At 37.7% G+C, this 18,105-nt stretch overlaps 1 pseudogene; it reads right to left on the bottom strand.

Moving 5' to 3' along the window:
• Positions 1-4,750: 4,750 nt before the first annotated feature.
• Positions 4,751-4,927, bottom strand: LOC118887484 (annotated as a pseudogene).
• Between the last annotated feature and the right edge of the window lie 13,178 nt (positions 4,928-18,105).

Below are 18,105 nucleotides of genomic sequence, written 5' to 3' on the forward strand. Positions count from 1 at the left end.
AGTAAACTTTACATGTGTAGGATCACCTATGTTTTGATCATTAGTATATATCTTATCCCTTCTGTCACTGTTGGCCCAAAGTAAATTTTAAATAATTTTATTTTAGTCTGGCTTCTTGGAGACCAGGAAATTTCAGAAGCAGTATAAATTATGGAAGAGAGGTATTTTGAGGGTAAAAATGGGAAAATGGGAAATAGCTGATCTTGTTGTAGGAGAAGCTAGGAAGAAGACCCAGGGGTCCAAATTCTACTCTCATTATATTAATCCTTAAACTCTGGAAAGTTTTCTTGGGGTGCTGGTCTTACTTAAGGCCAGTCTACTATCCTGTGTCTTATTAGCCTGATGCATCTATAGCCAAAAGCACATCTGGCTTTGCTTCATCCCTTTTTCTATAAATTCCCATCAAGTTAACCAGATCTGCAGTCATGGCCAATAAATACACCATAACTTGGCCTTTCTCAAGGCCCAAGGCATTTTAGCTGGTGTCCAGGCCAAGAATCAAAATGAGATTTCAAGTCCCTTAAACTGATTCTGGGTCTTGCATTTAGGCTGACAAATGACATTATCCTTGTAGAATCCAGTAAGTGCCAAAGCCCTTATCCTCAAAATATGGTGGCTTTGGGTGTACATAAAGGGCTGATTTTCCTAAAGGTGGTATGACTTATGCCTCCCAAAATGTTTGGCTGCCATTGTCTCAGGCTTACTTGAGGCAATTAAAAAAAAAAAAATTTGAGGTGGCAGACAGCTTGAAAATCATGGTGCTCTTTGCATAATACTATGAAATATGTATGTATTTAATTCTAGCATTTGAACTAGGAACAATTTTCCTAGCAGAAAATGACTATATTATAGGTATGCAACATAAAATCACAACACATGTGCATGCAAACAACAAGCTCTTGAGGGAGGCATGATCTGTTGTTTCAGACTTTTGCCATTAATATTCATTGGCTGCTTGTTCATTTGTTTTGTTGTCTGCCTCACAGACAAGCAGTAGAAACCACCAAAGGTTTAAGAAAAATTTATGGAAGGAAAATTTAAAGTTGAAAACATTCTATCCATTAAGTTATTACTTCCTCTAAATTGACAAGGCTGCCATTATTCAATTTCAGCAGTGAAAAATCTTGGATCAGCATGTGGAACATCGAGGCTCTTTGGGAAAGCAGTTTGAAAATTACAGATGGAAATCAGTATAATGTAGGTTAACAATTTGAAACTCAGGCTCAGACACACCCAGATTTGGGTCCATACTCTGTGAGTCTTACTAGCTGTGGGATTCTGGGCATGTCATTGAATCTTTCTGTGCCAAACTTTTCTCCACTGTGAAATGGTCACAACCATAATATCTTAGAATTGTGTGTTAAGTGAGGTAGTATATCCTTAAGGACTCTTTGATTTTGAGCAAAGGAAATCAGCTTTGGGTAAATTAAGCAAAGTAGTTTATTGGAAGGATATTGGTGCTTGACAATATCCATGAGAACCTGAAGAATCAGGCATGGAAATGGGGTCGAACCAAAGCAGTTCTGGAGGCTCAGAAGCAGAAAAGATAGCAGTAATTTTATAACAGCAACTCTAGTCCAGTCATGCTCAATCAAATGGAATAGAACTTCTTTGACTCTCTGATGGTGTTCGAAATATCACAGAAGAAACATCTAATTGGCCTAGGTTGGGTCAAAGGCCACTTCTTGTTCAGTAGTATGGAGCACATTTAATTACAGTTTCTTGTCAAGACTGTCTTCAGTGAAGTATTCTTTTTTTTTTTTGGATTATGGTCATTTGGTTATGTGTTTAATTTTGAATCAGAAAGTTTGAAACAATAAGTCCATAATCAACACAGGGTGAGGGCCAGCCTCTGAGTATCAGCTTATATCAGCTTACAGAGTTCTTTGGGATCCTTGTTAGAACGGTGAGGTTTTGAACAGGGAACCAGAAAGGCAGGCATCTGTTTCTTGTGACCACTCCATTAGATAATATGTACCTCATGACCTGGAATCCTTTCGCATAGGTCCACGTGTATTACAGTTCTTTGTTTTTGTTTTTGTTTTTGTTTTTAATTTTTATTTTATATTGGAGCATCATTGATTAACAGTGCTGTTAATTGTTAGTTTCAGGTGTACAGCAAAGTGATTCAGTTATATACATGTATCTATTCTTTTTCAAATTCTTTTCCCATTTGGGTTATTACAGAATATTGTGCAGAGTTCCCTGTGCTTTACAGTAGGTCCTTGTTGGTTATCTATTTTAAATATAGCAGTGTGTACCTGAGGTATTCTAATACCTTTTCAGTGGAAGCAGTATTCTAATGAAGAAAAATGGGATACAATTGGAAAGGGAAATGAATACAGGTGTTCTAAAACAAAAATGTCTTCATTTTTTCAGCTTTTTTGAGGTATAATTGACAAACTGTAATAAATTTAACGGGTACAATATGATGATGTGATATTTGTGTACATGGTGAAATAATTCCCATAACTGAGTTAATTAGCATCCATCACCTTACATGTTTACTTTGTGTGTGTGTGTGTGTGTGTGTGTGTGTGAGAACACTTAAATTCTACTCTCTTCACAAATTTCATTTGTCCAAACAGTATCATCAACTATAGTCACCATTAAACAAAAATGTCTTCTCTAGATGGAGTATGCAGGGTGCCTGATACCTACTAGGTACTCAGTATATGGTATTTAACCTCACCTTCCTACTTCATTTAAGGCAATCAGATGACGCACAGTAAGTGGAGTTGACTTGGGATACTGGGTATTACTCTGTAATATTTTGACATTAGTCCAGTAATTTTTAAGAGTGCCAGAAGCCCAGTATTGGTGGTTTTCCATCTCCCTGGAATGAGCCCCTTCACTCACAAAGGGGCTTTGGATGCCAATCCTTCAAGAGGAGTCAAAGGATTTCTAAAGATGCAGTTTCTCAAACCTGGGGCCCACAGAGGTAGCTTAAATAGAGTAACTCTGTCCAATGAATTATTTTAGTGACCTCCAGGAATGTGTGGCTACTTACATCATTGTTTCCAAGGATATTGAAGATCTTGAAGATCTACATTTGGGATCACTAGAAAAGAAAATTCTATGGGAAATTTTCTATTCTCCAAAGTGTGTATCTTTTGATAGATATTTTCAGAATAACCATGGCCAAAAAAAAAAAAATACTCTTTTTTATCTCTGCTGACTACAAACTAAATCTACAAATATCCCAGAGAGTTTAGCAAATCTTAGCCATCACAATATGATAATTTCACTATTTCTCCTGGAGTGACTGGGAAAATTCACTTTGTAGGCATATTTTCATTGCCAACCGTACTCTAACATTTTCCTTTTATCCCTCTCTCACTTCTTGTTTACCCTAATTATTTTATTTGCTAAACCGCAGTCCAATTTTATTCTTATACACATTTGTACTTTAAGGAGAACTTTCTAACTATGATATTTTGAAACTCCAACAACCTGTATTCTGATGTCAACATTTTAAAATAGAGTAATCCTACATTCCGCCCCCAGTTGTAATTCAGAAAACAATGGCGGGGAACAGTCCCTGTAGTGGACTGTATCTCTTCCCCATTTCAACTTTGTGAACAAATTCACCACATCACCTCTGAGTTCTTCATTAAATTATCAGGACTCTACTGCATTTAGGATTGATTTGATAGGGGACTCAGAGGCCATCAGAGCTACAAGGTCTGTATCTCCAGCTTTCTTTTTCCTTTTTCCTTCTTAAATCAAAAAAAAGACTTTGGTTTGTCACAGCCTGACCCATCTATTCAGAAGTTTGTTCCATTAACTCTTTTAATAGTCTTTTCTCCAGGGCTCTGATGAAATTAAAGTCATTTCCACCCTAGAGGCTGGAGGGCTTCTGCCTTTCACCATAATTCACTGGCTCCAGCTAATGGGTGGGGGAGGGGTGGAGTGGAGGTTATTGCAAGGCTAGGCCATGCTCTGCAGACTGTGTGGTGATTGAAGACGTGAAATGGTAGGTGCTTTTTGTTTCTTCTTAAATCTTTGTTAGAATGCTTATTTTGTCCCTCCTATCCTAGCTCTGGTGGGATGTAGGTAGAGTGGCCTCCATCATAGTCTATATAAGGTGTGCTAGGAGAGATCTAATCTTTCCATATTCTTTTCCACCCCTTTGACAGAGGCCTGAATTCCCACTATTAGTAATTCATTCTTTCAATTTAAGGTTTTAGATTTTCTAAAATTTTTAGAATAGCATATTGAGTTTTATGAGTCATTAGCATCTCATAAAAATTTTATTTTACATTTACTAGATAACACATTTTGAACCAGAAAGATGAGAGGAGTCAGAGAATACTGGGTCCCTTGTTAGTGGGTAGAGGTGTGTCAGAAAAGCCAAGAAGCTGACAGCAACTAAGGCAGCTTTTGCCGAACTTTATGGTATTTAACACAGAGCTGGCCAGTCTCTATTCCCTACACTCAAATATTGTTCTGGATTCCTAAAAGTGTGGTTACTATTTTCTATTTCTTGGAATTAAAGTTTATCAATCACTCTAGTCAAAGTGTATCCTAATTATTATTATTTTTTTGGATGTAATTGTATACCCTATTTAACCTCTTTTTCTGGCAGGACTGGGGAGGAAATTTCAGAAAAGATTTCCAAAAGAGAAGTCATAGACACTGCCAGTCAACAAATAACATCAGAAATGTGAACAAATTAAAATCCAAGTGAAGTAACTTTTGTTTCCAACCATGATACAGTCACTAGTCCGGGACTTGCCCTCCTGGCATAAAAGGATAGAAAACTCAAAAAATATATGAAACAACTGTAAAAAGCAGTAAAGAACTATGCGGGAAGGGAAACAAACTAGGTAAGCTCTACAATTGCCTTGACTTTCTGCTTGGGGACAATTTTTACTGATAAGAACAGATACTACACTTGATCTTAGCCAAAAGGCTGAGAAGCAATTGGGGGCAATTTTTAGAACACAATGCAGAGATGGGAACAGGTGCAGAGTACAACTGTCTTGCTAAGTTGAAGGTACAGCAATCAGGGTTTTGTGAGGATAAGGTTTAATCCAGAGTACCAGAGAGTGGAGGGAATTACACAGATTAAGAACTCTAGAAACCAGCATGAAAGTTCTTTTGAACAGGCTGATGAATATTAGGTATGCACTTGTTGGATAAGGTAAGGCTGAGCAATGTACAAATGTCATGGGAAAAAAAAAATTGTGTAATGGGGGGCTACAAGCTGAATAATTCCCAGAGAGAATAGGATATGCTCAAGTTCTAACCAGCCAGATTAGAGAGAACTTAGAAAGTTCACATTTTAATAGTAGGAATAAAATAGATATAGATTGAAAGCTATTCTAGACACACCTTAACAAAATTTATAGGTTTAAGAGGATTTCACATAATTTAACTGCCTGCCTAAACTAAACTCAACATTCTTTAAAAGAAAGCAACAAAATTCAGTATTCAAAAATGTAACATTTACAATGTCAAGCATCCAGTAAAAAACAAAGAAATAAACAAACAAACAAACAAAAAACAGGGAATATATGTGACCTATAATAAAGAGAAAAATCAATCAATAGAAGCAGTTCTGGAAATGACAGAAAGGGCAGACGTAAATATAAATACTAAAACTATAAAACTTATAGGAAAAATGCCTAGAAAAACATTTGTATTTTGGGATAGGCAAATTTTTTTTAGACAAGGCACAAAAAAGCTGAAACATAAAAATTATAATTTGGACTTCATCAAAATTTTAAATTTCTGCTCTTTGAAAGACACCACTAAGAAAATTCAAAGACAAGCCTTACAATGGGAAAATATAGCACATGGGCAAGGGATTTATATCCAGGATATATATTAAAAAAAAAAACTCTCACAACTCAGTAATAATTTAAAAAGCCCAAATTTTTACAATAGGAAAAATACATGAACAAATATTTCACAAAGAAAGATATAATAATGGCCAATAGAAACATGAAGAGATGCTCAACATCATTTGACTTCAGGCAAATACAAGTTTAAACCACAATGTTACCACTGTATACCTACTAAAGTTGAAAAGACTGACAATACCAAGTTTTGACAAAATTTAGAATCACTGAACGCCTACACATTATTCTGGGAGTATAAAATAGTTGAACCACTTTGAAAAGTACTCTTTTCAAAGTCTCTTATAAAGCTAAATATATAACTCACCAATTACACCACGAGGCGTTTATTTGTCCACACAAGGTCTTATAAAATAATGTTCATGGCAACTTTATTTATAATAGCCAAACACTGAAAATTAACAGGTGAATAGATTACAGATTATGGTATATTTATTCAATGGAATATAGATCAATAACAAAAAGGAATGAGCTATTGTACATGGAACAACATGGACAAATTTTAAAAGCATTATGCTGAACGAGACATGCTATATACAAAAGAATAAATACCATGTGATTCAATTTAGATGAAATTCTTGAACAGGCAAAATGCATCTATAGTGACAGAAAGTAAATCAGCAGTTTTCTGGATCATGAGTGAGGGACAATTGACAACAAAAGGGAACGAATGAAATTTTGGAGGCTATGGAAATATGATATATCTTGATTGGCATGATGATTACACAAGTCTGTGTATTTGTCAAAACTCACTGAATTGTACACTTTAAACTGATACACTTAATTTTTGGTAAATTATATATCACTAATGTTGATTTTTAAATTAACAAGAAAAAGTGAGGAGTGTGAGTGCTTTAAAAAGACAGTTTATTCTCAAGTTTAAGCTTGTCCTTAATTTGTGGGACTTGTGAATAGAGTAGAAACAGAAGTTCCTATATGCTTAAAGACTTATGAAGTATAAAATCTAGATACTAAAGTCTACAAAAAGTATGTTCTTAACCCACTACCTTCACTCAAATACACTTATTATGACCTGGAGGCCAGATCTGAGTTAGTATTCTTGGACCCCTCAGAACCTGGAACGTTATTGTATAGACTCCTAGCCAATTCTCTTTCTACCTACTTATGCTTCACATACTACATATGGGAGTCTCAACTTTCATGTCCAAGTTCTGTCCACATGGCTCACAGATGCCTTTTTGGGCACTTTTATGGGGGTGCACACTGAGAGTGGAAAGATAAACCCAGGAACAAGGCACATGGAAGCCCTGGATATAGGTCTGGTGCCGTTTGGTTAAATTACAAGGTCTTAGAATGTGATCTAGAGGGGGGCATGAGATTCAGTTAAGCTCATATCCTGGTCCCAGTGATGACTTGTCTGATGAGGAGACTGTGGCTGGATGACAGACAGGACCTCAAATGCAGGGTTCCAGCCTGGTCTGAGAGCAGCATTGATCAAGAGCAGGCATCGCAAATAATTTTGCCAGGAAACTATCACTAGACTTCCCCCTCCTCATTCTCAAAACAAGGGAGAGGAGAAGTACAGGTAGAAGAAATAAGCCTTATTTAAGCCCTGTATAACTGAAGCTTAAAATATCAAACTGGAGGAGGTAGCAAGTTCAGCCAAGGAAAGAATAGGTAAATATATTTACAGCAAGAGGCTGTTCCAGTTATTTGTGAAGGGCAGCATGTAGATATTTCAACTACTAAAACTTTAGATGTTTTAGTTCAGCATCTAAAACTGTGTGGATGCTAAAGCAACTATATGAAGGGTTAAGAATTTAGGAATCTCAGTATATGAAAAAGAATTCTTCTTTCCAATTTTCCTTTTATCTTCCATCATCCCTTCCTTCCTCCCTTCCTTCCTCCCTTCCTTCCTTCCTTCCTTCCTTCCTTCCTTCTTTAAGCATGATTTGAACCTGTAAATGTCACAAGGCTTTATAGTTTTGCAAAGCAATGTAATCCTTGATGGTACCTGTTCTTCAAGGAATTTACAAAACGGTGAAATAAGGTGTAAACATGTGAAAAATAAAACAATGAGGCCTATTACGATGCAATATGTTATTGGCTATAAGTTCCCAGGAGAGAGAGATTAGTGTGAGTTTGCATAGTTAGAACATACTTTGATATATAAGTTGATCAGTAAATTGAGTTGGGAAAGTTGAGCAAGGATTAGGGAGTTGGGAGCAAGAGATACTCCCAGGAGGAAACGGCTTCAGCAAAAACGTGATTATGGGAATAAACATGGCAGGTTTTAGGTAAGTAGAATGGATCAGGCAGTTCAGCAATAGATGAATATGCAAGTAAAAGAAAGAGCCTAGGTTATGAAGCTAGAAATTTGAACAGAAGTTTAGAAAGCCAGGTTGGGGACAGATTATAGAAAATGTGTCCCTATATTAAGTATACAGTCGCTAACAATTAAAACATCTTGTAGCACTTGAAAGTTTACAAAAGCTTGTTTCCATACATTATTTAAGCTGGACTTCATGAACTTTAGAGGACAATTTGTAAATGAGAAAAAAAAAAGTCTCAAAGAAGAAAATAACTTGCATAGCTTTACAGAGTTAGGTATGGTGGAGTTAGGACTCAAGCCAGGGTCTCTTGGCTTTATGACTTAAATTCTTATATTGTTAAACACTACCTTCTAAATAAAGTATCCCCCAGTTACTATCACTTATACCAATTTCATCTTTTATAGGGCACTTTACCTGTGTATTCGTCTTGTTTCTTTCACTGGGTTATAACTCTCCTGTAGTTAAGAACTGTACCTTCCACTTCTTTTCTGTCTTCCATAGGGCATAGCATAGTGCTGGACTCCTAGAGGATATTATTACATTAATTATTAATGAATGAATGAATGAGTGCATCAAGTAATGAGCTGAGATATGAGAAGGAACTGGATCAAACTGCACATTAGAATCACCTGGTGAAATACTTAAATATCCCAATGCCTATGATCCAGAGATTTTTATTTAATTGTTCTAGAGTAGGGCTGAGGCACTGGTATCTTTTGTTTGTTCTTGGATTACTCTACACATGGCAGAGTTTAGCATCTAGGCTTCCCTTACATGTGTTTGAGAGGGGGCTGGGAGCCTTCTTCAAATGGAGATATGGGCAACTCAATTCTTTCAGGACAGAAGTAGAGTATATATAATTTCAGTAAACAAAACAAAAATGAACAAGGCTTCTGTAGCTATAGGTCTCAGGTCGTGGGCTGAGTGTGCTTGTGACAGGCCTGGAAAATATAAGAGGGAGGACTTTTTTTTCCCCTCTTGTCTTTGTAATATTTCCAATAATATGCCATTAAACTCCTTAGATGACATTAAACATTGTTTAACAGAGAGCACTAATGACCAATGGGGTGAGAGGCTCCTGTGTGGCAGGTGTGCATACCAAGCAGGCACACTGATGTTCATTCCAGGCTCTCTGCGTGGTACACACAGGACAGAAACCAGGAGAGCAAGAGACTGAGACAAGGGGAAAGGGGTGGTGTCCATTTCTAGGTAACAATGTGGGTGAGCTATTTTTCCTTAAACTCATCCAACTTCATTCCCAGAATATTCCTACCCTTGTATGGTTCTTAAAGCTTTGGAAACATAGTGCAAAGGCCTGACAGTAACAGCTGTTAAAGCCTCCCTGAAGATGGAAATGAAAGCCAAACTAGCATGCACATGTGAAGGGGATTATCAAGCAAATATGTTGACTTCATCCCTGGATTTTTGCAGCAAAAAAAATGTATGTTTCCGGAATAATAATGATGTCTCCCACTTCTATCATGTCCTTCTGTACAGGACTCCAAGACAGTCTATTTTGTCATTTGTCCACTTAATGGGAAGGATGGAGGAAACAGTATAAATATTTCATAGTGTGACCAGCCATCTCAGTTTGCCTGGGACATATTGGTCACCAATTTTTTTCTCCCAGTGTTACTGTTGTATTTAACTTATATGACACAAATTATTCATACTTGTTAAAAAACTAGAAAGCATACACACACACACTAAAAAAAAAAACTCAAGAAAACAAAAAACAACATCATCCTATTATCCAGATATAAACAATTTATATTGTCTAGGAATAAATATGTATGTGGTATTTATATAATATATATTATATAATTATATATTTATATTTTACTAAACATTTATATGCATTTTATATAAAATATATATTTATATATATATGAATTTGTGGAATTTTCTGTATACATATATACATGCACACATACACACATACCAACAAACACACATACACACACACACTACTTTGTTACCTGATTTTCATTCTTCATGAAATTTAGCATGAGTGTATTTTCAGGACTATACTGTACCGATAACTATAATTATTCTTAAAAGCTGCATGGTGTTTCATTGTAAAACTATTCTCTGCTATAGTCAACCAATCTCCATTGGTTGTCTCCAGGTACACACACACAAACCAGATTTTTGCTCTTAAAAATAGAGCTGCAAATAATACCATTAACATATATAACAGAGGATTATCTAATTATTCATTGCTGACTTTAATGTCCACATAGCTTATCCTTCCCAAACCCCAGCTATCTTAAATTGGGTTTCCCCAAAACAGATCCTGAGACGAGGATTTGGGTGTAGGTGGTTTATTTGGGATGTAATTCCAGGAAGCCCAGTAGGAAGTGAGACAAAGGAAGGAAAGTCAGTAACAGATGGATTACTGAGTGAGTTTCATGTGTGGGAACTGGGGCTCAATACAACTAAAGACCTTCAGAAAGATTGTAGAACATACTTTAAAACTGTATGTCAAAGGGCCAGTAAATTTGGGAATTTATCCACTAATTTCTTTCCCTCATTGATTAAGAGTTACATTAACTCCCCACCCCATGAAGGCCAAGGACATGCTTGTGTCCAGAGAACACCCTCAGGCAGAGAGATGCAGGAAAACATCAACATTTCTGAGAACTGTCTAGGGTAGACTCTGGGGTGGACCAAGGAGACATAGGAGAGCCCACAGCATCTGTTCCATGGCCCTCTCAGTCCTTGCCTTCTTCTTCTCTGATGGTGGTGTGTTTCCCCTACCAGGGCACCTTTTGTCAGCAGTATCTACACCGCCTCCATAATATCATACCCTCCAACTCCCTCCTGTCTTTCTCATTCCCTCTGGTACCCATCAACATGACAATTCTTTTATCACACTGGAACCTGTAATACATTGATACAACCACCTTTTCCCTGTCAGCCATCCCCTTCAAGTCATCATTTCTATTCTTAGTCATCATTATAATCACTCTCTTGCATATTTCCTCAACTCTTTTGCCTATCTCTTTATGAACTGAACTAGCCTAGCAAAACTCCTTTCCTTAGTTAAATCCAAATTTCTGTCTCCTCTGTGCATGTACTCAAACTGTCTTCTAGACATGCCATCTTCTTCATACCACCTTCTCTCTTCTGAAACTTCTGATATCCACCCCATCCTCACACTCAGCTGATTATCATGTTCTACTTCTTTAAGAAAATGAATCACTCAGAAGAGAACTTTCCAAGCTCCCACCACAACCATCTCCCATCTACATTGGTGTCTTTCTGTTACTGTTAGTCTGGATAAACAGTTTAGTGTCCTGTCTCAAGGACTGAGTTTTGTCCTAGATCTTATCCCCTCTTACTTTCTTGAGAACATAATCAATTCTTTGTTCATTCCCCTGCATCATCAACTTTTACCCCTCTCTTTTCGATCATTTTTATCAGGTCATAAGCATGGTAAGTATTTCTGCCATCTTAAAAATACCATCTTGAGACCACATGCCCCTTTAACTTCTGCCTCTTTTCTTTGGCCCCGTTTTAGTAAAACTCTTCAAAATAGCCACACTTACTGCCTGCAATTTTTTCTCCTTATCTCAAATCCCTACCAACTAAGCTTCCATTGCCACCACTCCATCAACACTTCTCTTATAAATGGCAACAATGGCATGCATCTTACTAAATCCAATGGTTAATTCTCACCCTTATTTGACTCTTAGCTGTAGTTGAGTCAGTTGATCACTTTCTTTTCCTTGAGATATGTTCCTCACTTGGCTTCAGGGACAATATGATTTTCTGGTTATCATCTTATCTCATTGATCTCTCCTTCTCAGTCTCCCTCCTTATCTCCACAAAGTCTAAGGTTAGAAATGCTGGAACCATCATTATTTTTTATTTACACTCAATTCCAACATCTACTCTTTATCTACACTAATGTCTTTAATCAGGCTCATGGCTTTAAGTACCATATGTTTGCTAGCAAGCCCAAATTTATATATTTAATCTAACCCTCTCCCAGATCTCTAGAATCATATACCCAACTCCAGCTTTAATAGCTCTATTTGGATATCCAAAAGGCATAGCAAATCTCTGACACCCAAACCCAAATACCTGATCTTCTCATCCAAACCTGCTTTTTTCTCAGTCTTTCCATCTCAATAAACAGCAACACCATTCTTCCAGTTGTTCAATCCAAAAACCATACAGCCATCTGTATGCCTATCTTTTTCTCACATTTTATAACAAATCAGCAAATCTTATAAGCTCCAACACTCAAACTATATACAGATGTCAACAACCAGGCTGGTCCAAGCTGCTATTATTCCTTGCTTGGATTACTGTCATAGACTCCTAAGTGGTCTTCTGCTTCTGGTCTTTCCTCTGTGATGTTTAATTTTGACACCAGAGCTAAAATGATGAGTCAGATCAGTTATTCTTTGTTTGAAACCCACTAATAATTTTAGCACTTATTCAGTAAAAGCTTACAGGGCTTGGCATGATCAGACCCCACATTATCTCCATGATCTCATCATCTCCTCTTCCTCTCCCCATTTCCCACTTCATTCCAACCACACCGACCTCCCCATTATTATTCAGTTGGGCTAGACAGACACCCATGTCAACATTCTTGCCCTTGCTGATATCTATGTAGCTCCTTTCCTCAGCTACTAAAGCAGGTAACTCAAATTTCACTTTCACAGGTCTTCCCTGACCACCTTATTTAAAATTGTAGCCACCATTTCCCCACATCCTCCCATTCCTTATGCCCTCCCAAACTTAATTTTTACCATAGCACTTACCAACACATGACATAATATTTTATAAATGCATTCATTTATTTTATATCTCCTTCTTCTAGAATGTAAGCTTCATAAGAGCAAGGATTTTGTCTATTTGGTTCTCTGTGCATAGAAATGTGCCTGGCATGTAACAGGTGTTCAATAAATATTTGTTGAATAAATGATTAAATGAGAACATGGTTTGGTTTCACAAATAGGTGTTAGCTGTGTGACCTTGGGCAAGTGTTTGGAACATTCCAACTGTATTTCCTTACCCATTCAATCATATGGCAAAACCCAATTTATTGTACTGTTTTGAGGATTAATGTATGCAGAAGAACCTATTGTATCACTTCGCATGAAATATACATTCAATAAACATCCACTGAATCTATTTTTCCTAAATAGAGATTACCCAAATTTCTTGCAAATTGCAAACTTTATTTCTTCTATGGTTCCCATCCTACTGCCTGCTCTTGGGTATTTTCACCTCTACTTTATATTTTCTACTCATTTTGCTAAGCCAACAGTAATCATTTACCTCCAGCTGCTCAACTGATCGTGAATGGATTAGTGCTTTGTGTCAAATAACCAGTTCCTTCCTTCCACTCTTCCACCCTTCTCTTTATTGTCCACCTAAAGACCACATGTAGGTAATGTATAAGACTTAACAAACTTCAAAGAAACTTTCCCTGGTGCTTAAAATTTAATTTTAAAGCTAAAATGTACATCGTTGAAGGAAAATGACTGAGCTTTAGTGTTAGATGAATGCAGAAATGTGTTAGATGGTTATATATTTAAAGAAAGATGTCTTGAGAGATGTAATACTTGATTTTAACCCACAGGATGGATAGGTACATTGATCAGAGTAATTAATGTTAACTGCAGCAACAAGTAAACCCCAAATAATATGGGCTTAACACAATAAATGTTTATTTATTGTTTATGGCACAGTTTGATGTGAATTGAGGGGCTGTTCCTGGTCACACCTCCCCCAGGTGATGATGCCCATGACCTTTTCAATATGCCATCTGCAATATCTGGCCCCCAAGATCACCAAGCATATCCTTTATCTGTGCTGGTCCTAGAATAATGCAGCTTATAGGCTTAATACAGAGTCTTGATTCAATGTGACTTGACTCAGGGAGCACCACTCTGATCCCTAGGAGGGCATGGGGCTGCCACAAATGGCTGTACATTTCAGAAACATTTGAAAACAACAGAGCATTATGGCCAGCACCCCAGAGAGACTGTTGTGGGTCTCACAGTGTGGAATTGGAGAACAATGGTGCACCATTCTCAACCTATTACCTTAAGACAGTAAGATATTCCTGATACTGGCATGGAAATTTATGGGTCTGTTGAAGAGACAGAAACATCTATAAATCAGGTAAACAGGTGTGCACGGGATTACAGGTTTATTAATGAAGTGATGGGCCTTTGAGAGAGAAAGATTGCATTTTAGCAATTGTCATAAGAGGTTTGTTTATGATGAGGACTGTGACCTTGGAGGCCAGCACAATGGCACTCTGCATCTTTTGAGAAGGTTATAGTGTAATTATAACTCTAATGGGCTTCAGGCAAAGACTCTTAAGTAACCAGAAAGTTCCTGTTTTCTCTCTCAGTAAGGCATGTGCAGGTGATATATTGGGACTAGCTCACAGGTATGGTACTGCTTAAAAACATGTCAGCAATTAAAAGAGAAGACAAATGAATTTCCAGAAATAAATCCCTTACATTTAGAAGGGGACCTTCAAACATAAGCAGTAGCTACTTTCCTTCGGTGTGTCTCTTTATCTCTCCCTCTTCCTAACTCTACTTTTACCTCTGATTTCATTTCTTTGTCTCTGTATTATTTTTGGTCTTTCTATCTGTGTTGTTCCTCTGTAAACCTGCCTTATCTCTAGTATCTGGCCTGTGTCTCTGTCCTAAAGGAGGATCAACTCTGTCTCACAGACCATATAATCCTTTACACTCTAATGAAATAATACTTTAGTGTCTATTTTTCAAGAGACTATGCCAGGCTAAAGGAAAAGAAACCCAAACCAAAGCTCTTAATTCCATTGTCTCAATGAACATAAGCAGGAAGTGTCATATAAACTAACATTCCGAAATGTTATATTCCAGTGGATATAACAGATGATCTGTAATCAGCTTATAATTTCTGTCTAACAGTCTATACTAGACCAGCCAGACCTAGATTTTACTCTTAGCTACTTCTGGCTATGCAACAGAATTCTGTGATGTCTTTCTGATGATCTACTTGAAGGCACTTTTATAGCAGCTGAGAATTTACCTCAATCTGGAAAGGACTTTGAGAGGCAGTATCATCCATCCTCTTGCTCTTCATAAGAAAGATATGCATAGAGATAAAGAGAGAGAAGAAGAGAGAGGTGGGATTCCCTTCTTATTTTTAAGGCTTTGTCCTGGAGCAAAAGAGAAATTTCTATGAAAAGAATCTAATGGTATTTAAGATTCATTAAACACCTAAGGTATGCCAAAGACTGTGCTAAGCATTTTGCATACATCAACTCAGTTAACATGTACAACAATCCTGAGAAGTAGGTGTTATTATCAGGAAACTGAACCTTGGTATTGTGTGTCTACTGTGGGCTGGTTCTTCACACACACTAACCTCATTCAACTGCTGAGCAGTTCTTCATAGTAGGCATTATTATCTCTATTTTATGGGTCAGCAAACTGAAGTTTAAGAAGTTTAATATTTGATTAAGCTAATATAGATGGTAAATGGTAATTTTGAATCTATATTCAGGCTTATAGAGTACTCCACATCTTAGAGTACTCCCTTTCCCTCCCATCATGCTTCCTCCTGAGCTCATTCTAGTCAAGATTTTATGTTCTTATGTCTAACCTAGATCCCCATAGTAGAGTTTATCTTTTTTCCCTCAGTATCAATCACTAAATCAAAAATATTTATTATGATTTTTCAGTATCTACTCTGTGCAAAGTCTAGTGCTCAGAAGGTAAAGAGATAGAAAACTAAATAGGAACTGGTCCCTGCCCTCAAGGAGTGATGATCTTAATTGGGAAGAGAAAGAGAAGCTCCTGATGAAGTTAAATGGCTTTTCCAGACAACAATGGAAAACATGTCATGAAGCAGGATATGATGAATGGCTGAAAGAATGTCACAGACAATATGTGCTGGAGACTTTCAGATGAGGGAGCAATGGGGAGCAGATGGTCACTGTTCTCTGCATAATACACCTTCATATATGTAAAGCTCATCATTAGGCCCTTCAGGAATACTTTGTTTAGGATAAATCTTCTCATCTTTCCTTGAGAATATTATTCCCCACTCCTTTTATCCTTTCCCTGCTTCTGCGCAAAGCATGGCTGTACATGTTGAATGCATTGATGTTTCTTAGACAAGGTGGCATCTAAAAAACAATTCAACAATATGAATCCAGAGAATCTTTCCTTTGAGTTCCTGTGTGAGTGGAGCCTTTTCTTCAGGTCATTGGACCACTCCCAGGCAATAATGAAAAACCAGTGCTGTCCCAATGTACTCTTCGTTCTGATATCCCTGAGGAGATGAAAACATACCCACAGGTATTTTCACATTACTCTTGGGACTGGAGTGCATGACCATTCCTACACCTCAGCCCATGTGGTAGACTTCAGGATGAGTGGAAGGTGGCGGAGGAAGCATGGGAAAATTTCCCAGCACTCTCTTAGCACCAAGATGTACCCTTCCCACCCAGGTAGTGGGGGCACCTTTATAGATACATTCTTAGGTGACCTCTTTAAAATATAAATACTCTTGACTCCTGTGTTATACAATCTCTTACTTAAAAAGGCCTAGGGGTGTATTTATGGGGCCGGATGAGGAAGGGTGGGTGATGCAAAGTAAGATAACTGCTGTTTGGGCTGAAAACAGAGTAGTTGGGAAAGAAATGCAAAAGACTTGAAGGGCCGAATCCACAAAATGCAGATGGAGAGCCCTGAAGTAAATCATACCTACTTCACCATCCTGCCAGGGACTCAAACCTGGTGAAAAGTTCACGGCTATGGAAATATATGCACCGATTTTTTGGTTTTTTTACCCTTCAGTCAAATGTCAAACACAGATCCTAGGAGACCAAAAATTTAGGCCATCATAAATGCCCTCTATCTCGAATCAAAGATGACAGAGAGAGGGAAAACCAACATGATGACCTGGAGAGATTTTATCTCCTAGACAGTTTTCAGGATACATGTTTCACAAAGAATTGTTCAAAGTCACTTTTGTGTCCCTTCCTGTTGTCACCTGATAAGTTCAAGGCATCTAGTTTGCCAGAAGACAAGTCCCTGCAAAGAAACTGCCAACAATCTTTGATTCATGTTCTCTGTTACAGTATGTTAGAAACTTTCTCAAGAGCCTTTAATTCCCCTCTTAGGGTGAATTGAGTTCTGTGACAAGGAACACAATCACCAACCCAGGCTGCTCCTGAGGGGCCCTTATGCAGCCCAGCCCATGACTAACTCATCCAGCTAGAGACCAGCAGGCAGCAGGGAGCCCTACAGGCACACAGAGTCGTGGGAAGAGGACTCCAGTGCTGAACTCTGAGGCAGAAGACTCAGAGCTTTAGCTGGAGATGTGCCATTGTCATCTAAGCTTCTTCACCTTCAGATTCATTATCTTTAAATGGTGCTAATTATATTACAACATATACCCATGGGTGTTGGGATATTTAAGATATTCTGTGTTACAGCATATCAGGAAATAGTTGTTTAATCTACGTATCCCATTGTCCAAGGAGAAAGGAGTTTGTAGGGAAGAAGTGGGTCAAGGAAAATAAAGACAGAACAGAGTGATGGCTTCAGGACAGTTACCTAAACCCTGTACAGTAGTCTCTTTATTTTGGTGGCTGAGGATATTAAATTTGAACTTCCATGAAGCACATTGTCTCGAACTCAACTTCATATTGTTCACTGTTGCATTCTGTGCATGTAACTGTTGCTCACTAAAGGTTACATGGGAGATAAATGGATGGATGAATGATGGACTCCCTTAAGGAGTCACTCGATATTTTCCTCAAAGTGATGGCCTAATCAACCATAGCAGGTTATGTCTCAGAGACTATGGGGGTGACCCCTTCCAAGCGTGACAGTAGCAAACTACCTGGAAGGACATCATCCTGGAAATCATTTCCATCTGAAACTCTTCAAAGCACATGAGAATCTCACTCT

Source organism: Balaenoptera musculus, chromosome 1, assembly GCF_009873245.2.
Source record: "Balaenoptera musculus isolate JJ_BM4_2016_0621 chromosome 1, mBalMus1.pri.v3, whole genome shotgun sequence".
Taxonomy (NCBI): Eukaryota; Metazoa; Chordata; class Mammalia; order Artiodactyla; family Balaenopteridae; genus Balaenoptera; species Balaenoptera musculus.